Here is a 12,203-nt window from a genome sequence, read left to right on the forward strand (position 1 = left end):
TATACGTGTCAACACTTTTTCCCCTTTGTCACGGAAAGGAGGTAATTATGGTTAATTTATTGTTTGCCAACCTTCAATCAAACCAACAGACAAATTAACAACCACCACCATGCAGAATTGTTTGAACGGCTGACCATTGACTGTCAGTGTTTGCAATGTCGCGAGCAAACTGTAGCGATTGAACCTGTCCTGTAACGGATCCAACAACTGATTATTGATTTTGGTGTAATATGGTATCGGTAATTTTCAGTGGCTATTAACGAACGAATAGAAGCGAAAAAAGATCACAATTCAACATTCTGTGCGTTGCAAAGAATACTCGATATTTAAACGTGTTCGCTAAATTTGAAAATATTCACTTTTTTAAAATCCTGGTAATTATTTTATTCACAAATTCCGTATCCTTCAACATTTTCGACCAACAAGGTAAGCAGTTCGTTGTATTTTCACAACATGTTTATGTTTCCGATATAAACGAAAGATTCTTCAACTCTCAAAAACAAAAAAAAACAAGATTAGCTTTTGAAATCATTTTGTAGACTGTTTTATTATATTTAGATCATATACTTTAGAGATTATATAAGTCTCCACAAACTATAAAACAACAAATTAATACAGCATTCGACGATTGAGCAAGTAATCGCAATGCACAATAAATTGTCGAGGTTAGGTTATGCAGCAAGGCGCGAATTTTTATTCCACGTATCTCTATGGACAACAAAACAACAACAACAGACAAAGATGACATACAAGCATCTATTAAGGGGGTATTCTGGTCTAGAAATTTGAAAAAATCGAAAAATTTTTTTTCATATTTCCAAAGTTTAGACATTCAAGAATATGCCCTTAAAAGGATTTTTCAAAATTTCAATTATTTTATATGTTACAGCCCGGAACAAATGAATAGTAGACGGTAGACGTTGGTCCGAGTAAACTTGTCTCAAAACTTTAAACGCGTTTTCCTCGAAACTACTTTTTTCGAGTTGGCGTGCACGATATTTCAAGTTCTAACGAACCGATTTATTTTAAATTTGGTCTGAATATTCCTTATATACTCCTCTATCGTCCGGATCACGCTCAGCTCAAAATCTTTAATATTACTATTTTTTAAACGTTCGGAATTGTCAAAAAAAAAAAAAAAAAACGTGCGAAATAAGACATTTTTTTTCAAACGGCCGTCATTTTGTGAAAAAATATTGTATTTATTTTTCCAAGGTTCAGACGATAGCGGCATCCATACTAATTAAGAATCCGTTCGCATTTTTGTCTCGGATGACCAGAAGGGTTGATATCATGCACGCCATGACACCCCATTTTTTGGCAGCACCCACTTTGCCAGCTCGTAACTTTTTAAACGTTGAGTTTTTTTCAGTGAATTTTTTACGTAATCTCGAAATATCAATAAACAAATGCTAAAAAGAAGGATAGCAAAAATGTGTTTTGTTTGGCTTGTACAGAGCTTCAAAAATCGCCCGAAATTCATGCCTCTAGACCAGAATACCCCCTTAAGTGGCCACGATACACGATGACATTGGAGGTTAGGTCACGCCAGGATGCTATATGTACACATGTCGCGCGACTCCATCGAAACGTGATACGCCTCGAGTCACAGACGCGTCTACCTTTTTCTCGGAATCGCTTCTCGTCGTCTTCTCGGAGCTCTCACGGGCCCGTGTTTCTTTCCTTTCGCTCTTTCATCGTTCTGTAAGAATACCGAGCGCGGAGTACACCAAAATGAGTACGAGGGCTTGTCTAATTGTAGGAGCACGGCGAAGGTACGCAACAAAGCGGCGCCGCTTCATCTTGTATACAGTTTTGCACCCTCAGACGCCGACGCCCATGAGAGAGAGAAGGCCACACGTATATCCGTAGCACAATTACACGCTTTTCAGGCTCCCACGTCGGTATTATGCGCGTCTGGTCTTTTCCTTTTTTTTTTTTTTGTTCTTTTGCTTTAATCTACCAGGGAACCGATAATCATGTTTTCGAGAGATTTCGCGTCCTTTTTTCTCCTCGCGTTACCTCTCCATGTACTCAGGGTGAATGCAATATTTTTTTAGTCACGACGCGGAAACATCGAATGTACTAATCGTGTATTTCGAACCAAGTCAGAAACGATTTTTTTTTTTAATACAGCAGGAATTTCCAGAAAATTTATGGAAATAAAATGCATTTTTAGCCTCTTTTGTAATTCATAACCGGTACGATATTTCCATGGAATGCAATTTTTTTATTATTGCTCTTTTTGCTTTCTGGGCTTCAATGGCACGATACGCTTTTTTCCGCCTGGGAAATAAATGCGATAAAGGGGAGGGCCACAGATTTCTCGATTACCGTTATTCGCCTCGACGCAACGCGACGCGACGCTACGCGACGATTTGTCCGTTCGTTAAAATGTTTTGTCTGTTCGAAATTTAAAAAGGTACCGCGTAATTGCACGGGTAATTAATTATCATAAAATCGCCAAGATAAACGTATTATACTCGCTAAAATGGCAACTCATTAACGTTTTTTGCTCGAGGGTTATAAGCAGTGAAATAATAAAAAGTGAGAGAAAAAATATGAAAGAGGGGAAGAAAGGACGGAAGTGCAGCGTGTCCTATCGATGAAAGGACGGTTTATAAAATTCTGTACATTGACCTTAAGATCGTCACGCGCTATTGTCTCTGTAGGGTGCTATTTTCGTTGGCCTCGTCACGATCCGCCGTACGAAAAAATCGTTCTGTTCCCTCTCGAATTACTCAGCATGTCAGATGGGAGTGTCGTACACGACCAGTGATTAAAAAAACAAAAAGAAATGAAAAACGGAACGTGTACTTAGGATAGTTACTACGATGCTTTGTCCTATCTTAATCACTGTCGTCGTATTTACGTCCTGCAATTATTAAATGTTTCAACTTTTATTATCACCGGCTGGCCTCATAAAAATTGTCAAATATCGTTTATGTCACTGACACATTTAATTAGCGTATTGTACATATTACTAATATTGTACGTTGTATTCTAGGTACACAAAGAAAAAAGAAATAAATATCGTTAAAAAATGGAGAGGTTAACGAATAGAGAGGTTAGGGGACAAACCTAAAGGGGGGCTCAAAAAAATGGGGATCGAATCTTTATGAAGGATGAATATGTCGAAGTGATTACATAAACTAAGCACTACTCAAGGATAAGTTCCCATATAACAGTAATTATCACGATCTATTGTACGTATAATGCTCACGAGTGTAAGCTCATTGAAGAGGTACTCAATTGTAACTTAGCAATGAGGTTCAACGTGCAAATAGCACTTATGTTTGTGGTTAGATTGTTTCGCACGCGGTATTCGTTACGCGTTCAAAGTATCGAAGCTATTTTTCATATAAACAGCATTTGTGGGACAACCACATTTATTCCTCGTAAACGAATAATGTCGTGCGTGGATAGTATCAGCAAGAGGTTATTAGATATTAATAAAGAAATCTACCGATCAAAAATACCTTTTTTACGAATAATATGCATGACACAATCATTTTTGTCTCCAATAACTGTATAATATTATCGATAATATTAACAAGATCATAGAATTTATTATATTGACAGGTTAGTCGCCCAGCATAATTCGGCTGTTTCCCGCGGGATCCAAATCCGACCGCCGGTACGCAGAACGTTGGAAGCATGTCGTTGGAATTGTACGGCACAACAAAAAATATATGCCCAATTACGTAATGTCCTACCCGTTGAAGAGAGATGAAATGATAGCACGAGAAGATAAGAACGATATTGTGATGCTCAAATGGAGAGATGTTCGAGATGTTAGAATATTATCAACAAAACATGCACCCATTATGATCTCAAGCTCGAATTCTATATATCGTGGACGTCCTCCGAAACAGAGACCTTTGGCGGTAATTGCATAATAATGGAAAAACTGGTATCGACAGAAGTGACCAGATGGTCTCATATGCTACTACGATACGGAAAAGCATCAAGTGGTATCGGAAATTAGCACTACATTTACTCTTAGTAACAACTACACTAAATACTCTAATTGTGTACCAAACAGCTACAAACAAAAACATACAGATAAAAAAATTTCGGGAAATTCTCGTTTCCGAATGGTCCGATGCGTCCTCAGAAAATACTGTCCCACAACCATCGGAAGAAAATGAAGAAGGTGTTTCACCATTTGGAGATTCATAAGAATCAACAGGGCAAGCCTATGTTATGAGAAGAAGAGGCAAACTGTCGCACACCAAGAAGCGAGAAAAAAAGGTAAAAAAACTATATAAACTAAAAAAAACTATATAATATCCTATATTTAATTAACTGGAACAAGAAGAGCGTCACCCATATTTGATATGATAGTTTTCTGTTTAAAATGGAACGTTAAAATATAGCACAGAGAACGGTTTGTTCAGAGTATATTTCAGAATGCTAATTTTAAGGGGAAAATTATTAGAGGAACTAAATCTTATACAATATTAAGAATTCATGAAAATTGAAGAAGTTTAGTCATTATGAAATTCGATGTTTCATTCATGCGGGTAGCCATTATTCCAGGAGAGGTGTCGCCATCTGGCAAATCATATTTCAGCTATAAAGCGTTTAGTTCGATAGTTCTGGACATAAGTGGTGCACACAAAGCATTGTATACGACCGAGCAGAAAATACAATAAGCCAGATTCGAAGTTAATCTGGAGTCAGAAATCCCGATGGTACCGGTGTGTCTGTCAAAAGATAGATCCTACGCTCATATTTCAAACTTTGCTTTACGTGTTCGGTAGTTCGCTCTTAAATCTTGTAACCGATCCAGTCCATAGCTAGAAATCACAGAGGAATATCGTAAACTCAAACAAGAAAAGAATACTGTACGTACGAAACAACATAAAAAAAACTCGGTCACTAGTTATATCATACATACTACTACTTGTCGCCACAATTTTAAACTATACTACTTGTCACTTCGGCTTGCTACTCTATCAGTCATACATCCGATACATCGTATTACCTCGACCAAACGTATTGTTAAAAGCGAAACGTTGTTGTTCCTTGTTCAAACTAAATTTGTATTATTTCAATTTTAAAAATTCAATATTAAATATAACAAATTGCAAAATATCGTCTATTTTATAGGAACATCGTCGTTTTTTCGATGAAAGATCAATATCAAGTTACGTTACACGCCAAAAAAGGGTTTCTTTCCAGGGTTTCTTTCGAGGAACAAAGTCCCAGAAACGTTTCAAATTTGTGTTGTTTTAATTTTGATATTTTGCAAATTTACTAACTACAACGAACTGTAAAATATCTATTTTATGAGAACGCATTATCATTCTTTGATAAAAAAAATCAGTATCAAGTTACGTTACATGCCAGAAGAGGATTTCTTTCGAGAATATTATCGAAAAATACACCAGAGACACTGGCGTCGATCGTACACACGTGCATCGAATTATCGACTATGCCTCGAGTTACGCGCTCCAACGCACACACACATTCGCGCTTGGCGTTTTTTTGCCACGGGGATCGTTGCACACAGTTCAGCCCCGTGTGTATACAAAGTTTATGCATGCGAGACGCGCCACCCTGCACGTGGATTGCTTCCACAGGTTGATAATATCGGCCGCGAGAAGATAATATCGACGCGCGATTCGCGACTTTGCTTCTCGGCGAATTATACGATGAAACATCGGCTTGCCCCCGTAGGCTGCAATTTGGTAACTGTTCGAACGAAGAAAGAGAGAGCAAGAGCGAGAAGAATACACGTATCGAAATATCAACAACAAGATTTATCGACGATGCATGCAAATCGAATTTTCTTTTTTGCGATAGATGTAACTTAATTTTTGAAACCTGCCAACGAATCGATCGTCGAACAAAGGCATCAAAAACACGCGTGTTACAGATATATAACGGCTCGCTAAAGTTATCCTAAAATGTAATAAAATTTTAAATGTTTTATATAACACGCAATATATATATAGAAAAGTTTCCTACAACATGCGCTGATATAGTTTATAACTTGTGCGTTCGTGAGCTACTGTAGGAGAATGTAATAACGCATTTACAAAAATACCATGCAATTCATTTTATGATATATTCAATATAATAGATTATAGATGTATTACTGATATTCCAAGTCTTTGAATTTAGTTTAATGCCTAGGGAATTATCCTAGGGATTTTCATCATACCAAATAAATGAAGGTACTTTTCTCATACACATTATGGAAAATCTAAATGGAAGCAGAATGTCTGAGGTGAAATTGGATTCTTGACTACAATTACATAGCGATTAACCACGGTGCGGAGAAGTCATAGAAAGGAAACGAGAAGCTAAGAACGGAATACGCGATGAAGAGTGCAGTGATCCTGCGGTGGACAGAGATCTAGGAAAGCACTGGAAGAGAGATTTTTGTTTTCTTTTTCTCTTCCTACGTAGCACAATTCCCCGCCTTAATATGTACAGAATACATGTAGACTGAACCTAATGGGAAGAGATTTCTCTCCATTAACATATTCTCACGATTGTAACAGATCACGTTATCGTTTGGGTCAATTACACGTTATACGCATTTGCTAGTAAATAGTCGCTCGTATGGCGATGCTACGATAAATGGGTAATATGTTCGCATAATAAAGCAAAGAACCGGTGACATAAGTGCATCTTACTCGTACCATGAGAAAAAAGGTGAAAACGGAAAGAAAGGAGATTACCGACTACCGTAGTAACACGATGTAACTTCTCTTAACGTTCTCTTAACGTGAACCGACAGTTATGTATCGCGTTAATGATTTCGTGTCTACACTTTCTACCAAGACTTAAATGGTCGCGTTTACTTCCGTCCGGGATAACAGCGCAAACTGTTTGGAACACTCCTGCGCATTATTATTACATCACAGAGCAGATGCATAACGCCTTCTGTTCCACGTGTAACTACATAATTCTAAATTATTACAAATATGTACAGACGTACTTCAAATGAAACTTTTCAATCTAAGTTTCCTCCAGGATTTTATCTCAAGGAATTGTATATGGTTGGTACATATTAATAAAACAGTAATTGATATTACTCGATACAACTGAAAGAGTCGTAATTGAAGGTGGATGAAAATTGGCACAGAAACCTGAATTAAATGACATTAAGTATGTTCAATGTTGGAACAGTAGAGTAATTGAAATATATGATTCTAGTCACATTCTAGAAGTTTCTATAGATTCTATGAAGTGTCATCTATTCACTACAGGTAAACATGGAACTTGAATGATACAGGTACATTTCTCGTTGCAGTTCAAAATTTAACAGAGCATTTGTTTCCAGTCATGGCAAGAAGCAAAATGTACTTTTGTATTTGGAGAACTGCATTAGGTGCCAAAAATACTTATAAATGGTAGTGAACCTCTAACATATAAAATCTCATGCGAAATGTTTTTTACCCTTATCTGCATCTAGCAGGTACGTACAACATGTTCGAGTTGACCTCGTACGAGATTTGGTTAAGGAATCAGTAAAAAATTTTAACCTATAAACATTGCGAAACGAAGTCGATCAGAGGTTATGTACGACGTCATATGCACAAAACACGTAGTATAGTACGATTTTCTTTTTGCGATGAACATGTCACATAGTATTAACAGTTTATACAAATCGTGACTAACATGATACTTATTCGTTCCTCGCGACATCTATGATCATATACTATGGTACGTTTTTTAGTTCATGGCAAAGTGTGAATTGCCTGTTACGAACCTTTTTGTCATGCGTCGGTGAACCGCAGATCACGTAGCACTCTGTTTTTTCGTCGATCGCCGATAAACTGCAAATCACGTACCACTAAGTTTCCCTCGCTTAAAAGCAACTTTATTTTATTATACGTGTCCGTGATATCCGAGGTTATATTCTTGCTACAACAAATGTATAGAGTACTGTTTTTCAAACCCTATTGTAAGTTTAATGCCAAAGTTTCATCATAAACTTTCGCTTCTGAATTAAATTGAAACAATGCAATCATATATATATATATATATATATACAGTTAATGAAAATACGTTGACACCTACCATAGAAATTTTGGATATATATATTTAATAACGTATTTTCATTAACTGTATATATATATACATATTGTATAAGTCACATGAAACCTTTGAAAATTTCATTACCATTGCAATGAAAATGATTGTCATGATTATGTTGGTTAAATTCGAAACTAATCTGAAACTGTATACAGAAGTTATAAGATATTTATTACAAGTATATACATACTTGGGAAAAAAATCAATATGCAGCATTTACAGCCATCTTAAACACGTAATAACAATAAAAAATGATGTCACTGAACATTGAGGTTTTTAATGTAATGGATAATAATTGTGTGTTCAAATATTTTTGCGATACTTGCATTAAATATCCATTAAATAAGTCCATTGTCAAATTTGCTCTAAATTTTACCAACATAATCACGACAATCGGGTCCCATTACAGTGTTAATGGAAATTCAAAATGTTTTGTGTAACACATCTGATATATATATATTCATAAAAGCTTTCTATAAGCGTTGCCGTACTTTCGCCAACTACTGTATAAATGAATATTAACAAGTACCAATATTCGTACAATATTTTTTAGTCTGCAGTCGGTCATAAATTTTGCGACAATAGAGATTTATCATTCAGAGTAGAAACTACGATTATTCATACACTCTCGGCGCTTCAATCATGAGTTTAATAATTCATCTACGCCTCGCTCGAAACAAATCTACGAGAAATACGGGAACGGCTATTAGTAGCGCATTTTGTCAAGCACACGATTCGTCGGAGTTGCCAAATGTCACCTCTGGTCTCTATTTCGTCAGACTTTTTCTATTATTAACGAAAAGTGTAACACCGAGTTGTCATTGGGAAAATAAAAAATGAAAAGAAAAGAACGAGCGGTTGTTACGAAAAACATATATGCGAAATAAAAAGTAGCCGTGCGCACGAAAAAACTTTAATTCAAGAAAGGAAGGTGAACGCAAGAGACAAGTTTGCCAACCACTATCGCGAATTTAAACGTTTTCAGCGCTTCCCACCATTCAGCCAGAGCGCTCCACCGCGATTTCAATTTAAACGAATGCGAAAACGTTTCTCTCTCGCAACTGTTTTTTTTCCTCGTTTTGTTTAAACACCGTGTTTCCCACTTCACCGAGTTTTCTAGTCGGACTGGTCAGTTCAGAAACGCGTATAGAAAAACTAGTGGAAACGGAACAACGGTGATGCCAAAAGTTGCCATTTTCTTCGTTATTCTTTTATTTCTCGCATCTCGTGGGAGACCAATGTGTACAAATGTTATAGAGGTATAAAAACTACCAGGACAATCAATGAACATCGTCGACGACATCTAATTTGCATTTCGATAATTGTATCAACCTCGTAGCGAATGCGCCGAAGATGTATTTCTAACTCGGAGAAGAAAAGAATTCGCTCATTTTTCGAGAATGTTCTAACAATGGAGCAAAAAGTATTTCACACCCGCCCATTCACGTCGCTCGTTTTTTCCGTTCGAAAGAACGATAACTCCCGCGTGCAATTAATTTTACTTTTTCAGTCGCGTTTTATAGACCTTGGCAAAACGAACAAAAATAAAAAAGGAAAAAGAAAAATGAAAAAAGGAAAAAGACTGGTATCAATCATTTCATTTCACCAGCGTTCTCTCTGTTTCGCCCATCTTTTCAACAAGCTCTGAGAGCGGCGTACTTCCCCTTTCGCCTATCTATTCGTGTTCGTTTCTCTCCCCTCTTTCAGTCTGCGTTCTCTTTCCCCTCACTCGAGAGAACATAGCCTCTCTCTTGCTCACGCCGCGCCACAGTCGGAATCAAACGAAAGAAGGCACTTCGAGGTCCAGCCAGTCATTATCTAAAACGTCCTGAGGTAAGCTATTAAATGCCATCGGTATCTTTCTCGGTGGCCCGCTTGTCGCGCTTGTCGTTCTTCTCTCCTTTGTGCCGACTGGCTGCTCAGCGTCTTCCAAGATCGTGGCCTAGACATGGGTGGCCTTTTCCTTCCCTGTGCTCGTATTATAAAGAACGAAGAATCAAGAAGAGAACAAGAACAGAACGAACGACCCGGCAGCAGCAGCAGCAGCAGCAGAGAAGAGAAGAGTGTGCGGCGGATAGGTAGAACCTTCTCTCTCTTGTTTTATCCCCGGTTTCTTTCTATCCATCTGTCTTTGTCTCACGCTCTACCGAGAACTGACATTCCAGCCGCCTATTTCGAGAATGACTAGACCCGTTTTGTGTCGCGACATGTACCTGTGTATTTCTCTCTCTTCCTCCTCTGTTCATTGGAATCACGCCAGTTTCGCCGGCAGCAGACTCGCCCAATATTCTCGTCTTTCTCGCACCCATCTGCCAAGCTACGCGTATAGCCCCCCTCCTCACACCCCTTTTCCTTGCCATCCTTCTTTCTCGCTCCTTGCACCGACATTTTCGTTCGATACCGGGGCGCGTGCGACTACACACCGAGACTAGACGACGTATATGTCCTCTATCTGCTCCCACCACTCTCCTATTCCAAACCCTCGTTCATTTGCTCTCCTTCGCTACTGTGTCTCCTTTTTTCCCCTTGCCACTCCTTTGCACGTCCCTCCTTTTGTCCGTCTCTGTTTCTTTGGATGTGGCACATATGTGGCAGAGGGTAATAATTATTACGAACAGCCCGGTCCCCTTTGTGCCATGTAAGAAAATATCCGCCACGAATAGAGAGTAAAGCGAGAACAGAATGGAGGACCCCGTTGCATTGCTTTCAACGCCCCCTATGTGTTTTCATTGGATGGCTTTCGCGCGGTGAGAACCTGTATTCCTATTGGTGAACCGATGTAGCGGATATATACATGTTTTTTAATCTCGATAATACACTGGGGATATAGATGAAGTTCATAGAGTATCTGGTCGTTAGTTTGGCCTAAGATTCTGCAACAGACTCCTGGGAGAATGCGCCTTTAGAGTGGATGCACAAGTCACACATTATAGGTACGTAATTACGATCAAATACGTTTCAACTATCGGAATCGTGTATATGTGTATAATATTAAGCGACCTGTTTGAATACAATAACCAGAACTTCGTAGATAAACAGTAACATTTGGCGGATTAATCGATAATTGAAAACCGACGAAACGTGTATTTTGATCGTATAATTGATTTATACATTTCGCAAGTGTAGTCGATAAAAAACCGTAAACATGAATTTAATATGAAAACACAGCCGGTTAATCAACGCCACGAAAACGGCACGGTAACGAATTTGTTACGTGCAAATTATATACTCGACGGTGCCGTTCAATTTGCACCAGAACAGCTTTTCTTCCTGCAGGCAACAAGGCAACGTGCAGTTTCAGGAGGGAATAGTTATCACTCGGTACGTTCTCTCCCCATCCCCACAACCCCCATCCACTGTATACTCCGTCTTTCTCGCACCCTAAGTCCACGTTTGTCTCTCTGCTTGCGTGTTACTATGTATATATGTGTTTGTGTCCCGCTGAAAAGCTCCGCGTTCAGTCGAGCACAAGCAATGGCGGCTATTCAAAAGCGTATTGCAAAAATTCCGCCGATAGAGGATGAACAACTTCTCTCCCTCTTTCGATGCATAGGCAAATCGCGTTCGGTGGAGTGACTCGAAAACGTAATTTCGACGGGCAAACTGACAGAGAAGAAGAGAGCGGGAGGAAAACGGGACGAAAACCAGCCAGAATAGTTAACTCTGATATTCATCCAGGATACTTCAGAGGATCCCTACACACATAGTTGTACGTGTGTCTCTGTTCCACATGCTGCGTGACTTTTCTCCACTGCCCTAACTCTATATCGTCATTGGCTGCTTACCACCTTCCTCTAACACCGGCTCGGCGATCTGCTGGGCCCCCTCACCCCCTGCAGCTAGACGAACGCGCGTCTCTCTTGTACTTCTGATAAATTTGGCCTCTCATGCACCTCTCATGCGTAATAACGCGAATGTGCTCACGCTCGTTTGTCGCATTTCCCGAGGCAGGCCGAACAATTGTTTTATATTCATTTGCATCTGCGGGCTCGTGCACCCTTCTATTCGTGTCGGAAAAAAAGAAAAACACAGAAGAAAGAGAGGAGAAAACGAGATGCAAGATAGAGGGGAAATTTGGAAGGGCGAGGAAGACGAACAAGAGAGCGGAGAACGAAAGAGAATTATGAATAAAGCATTTAATTATATTT

The 12,203-nt window shown here is 38.8% G+C and overlaps 1 protein-coding gene across 2 annotated transcripts in view; it reads right to left on the reverse strand.

The window, feature by feature from the left end:
- The window catches only part of LOC126873613 (uncharacterized), a 123,489-nt gene that overhangs the window by 34,781 nt on the left and 76,505 nt on the right, over positions 1–12,203 (reverse strand). The gene's annotated exons all lie outside the window — the stretch shown is intronic.

The sequence above is a fragment of the Bombus huntii genome, chromosome 1 (genome assembly GCF_024542735.1).
Source record: "Bombus huntii isolate Logan2020A chromosome 1, iyBomHunt1.1, whole genome shotgun sequence".
Taxonomy (NCBI): Eukaryota; Metazoa; Arthropoda; class Insecta; order Hymenoptera; family Apidae; genus Bombus; species Bombus huntii.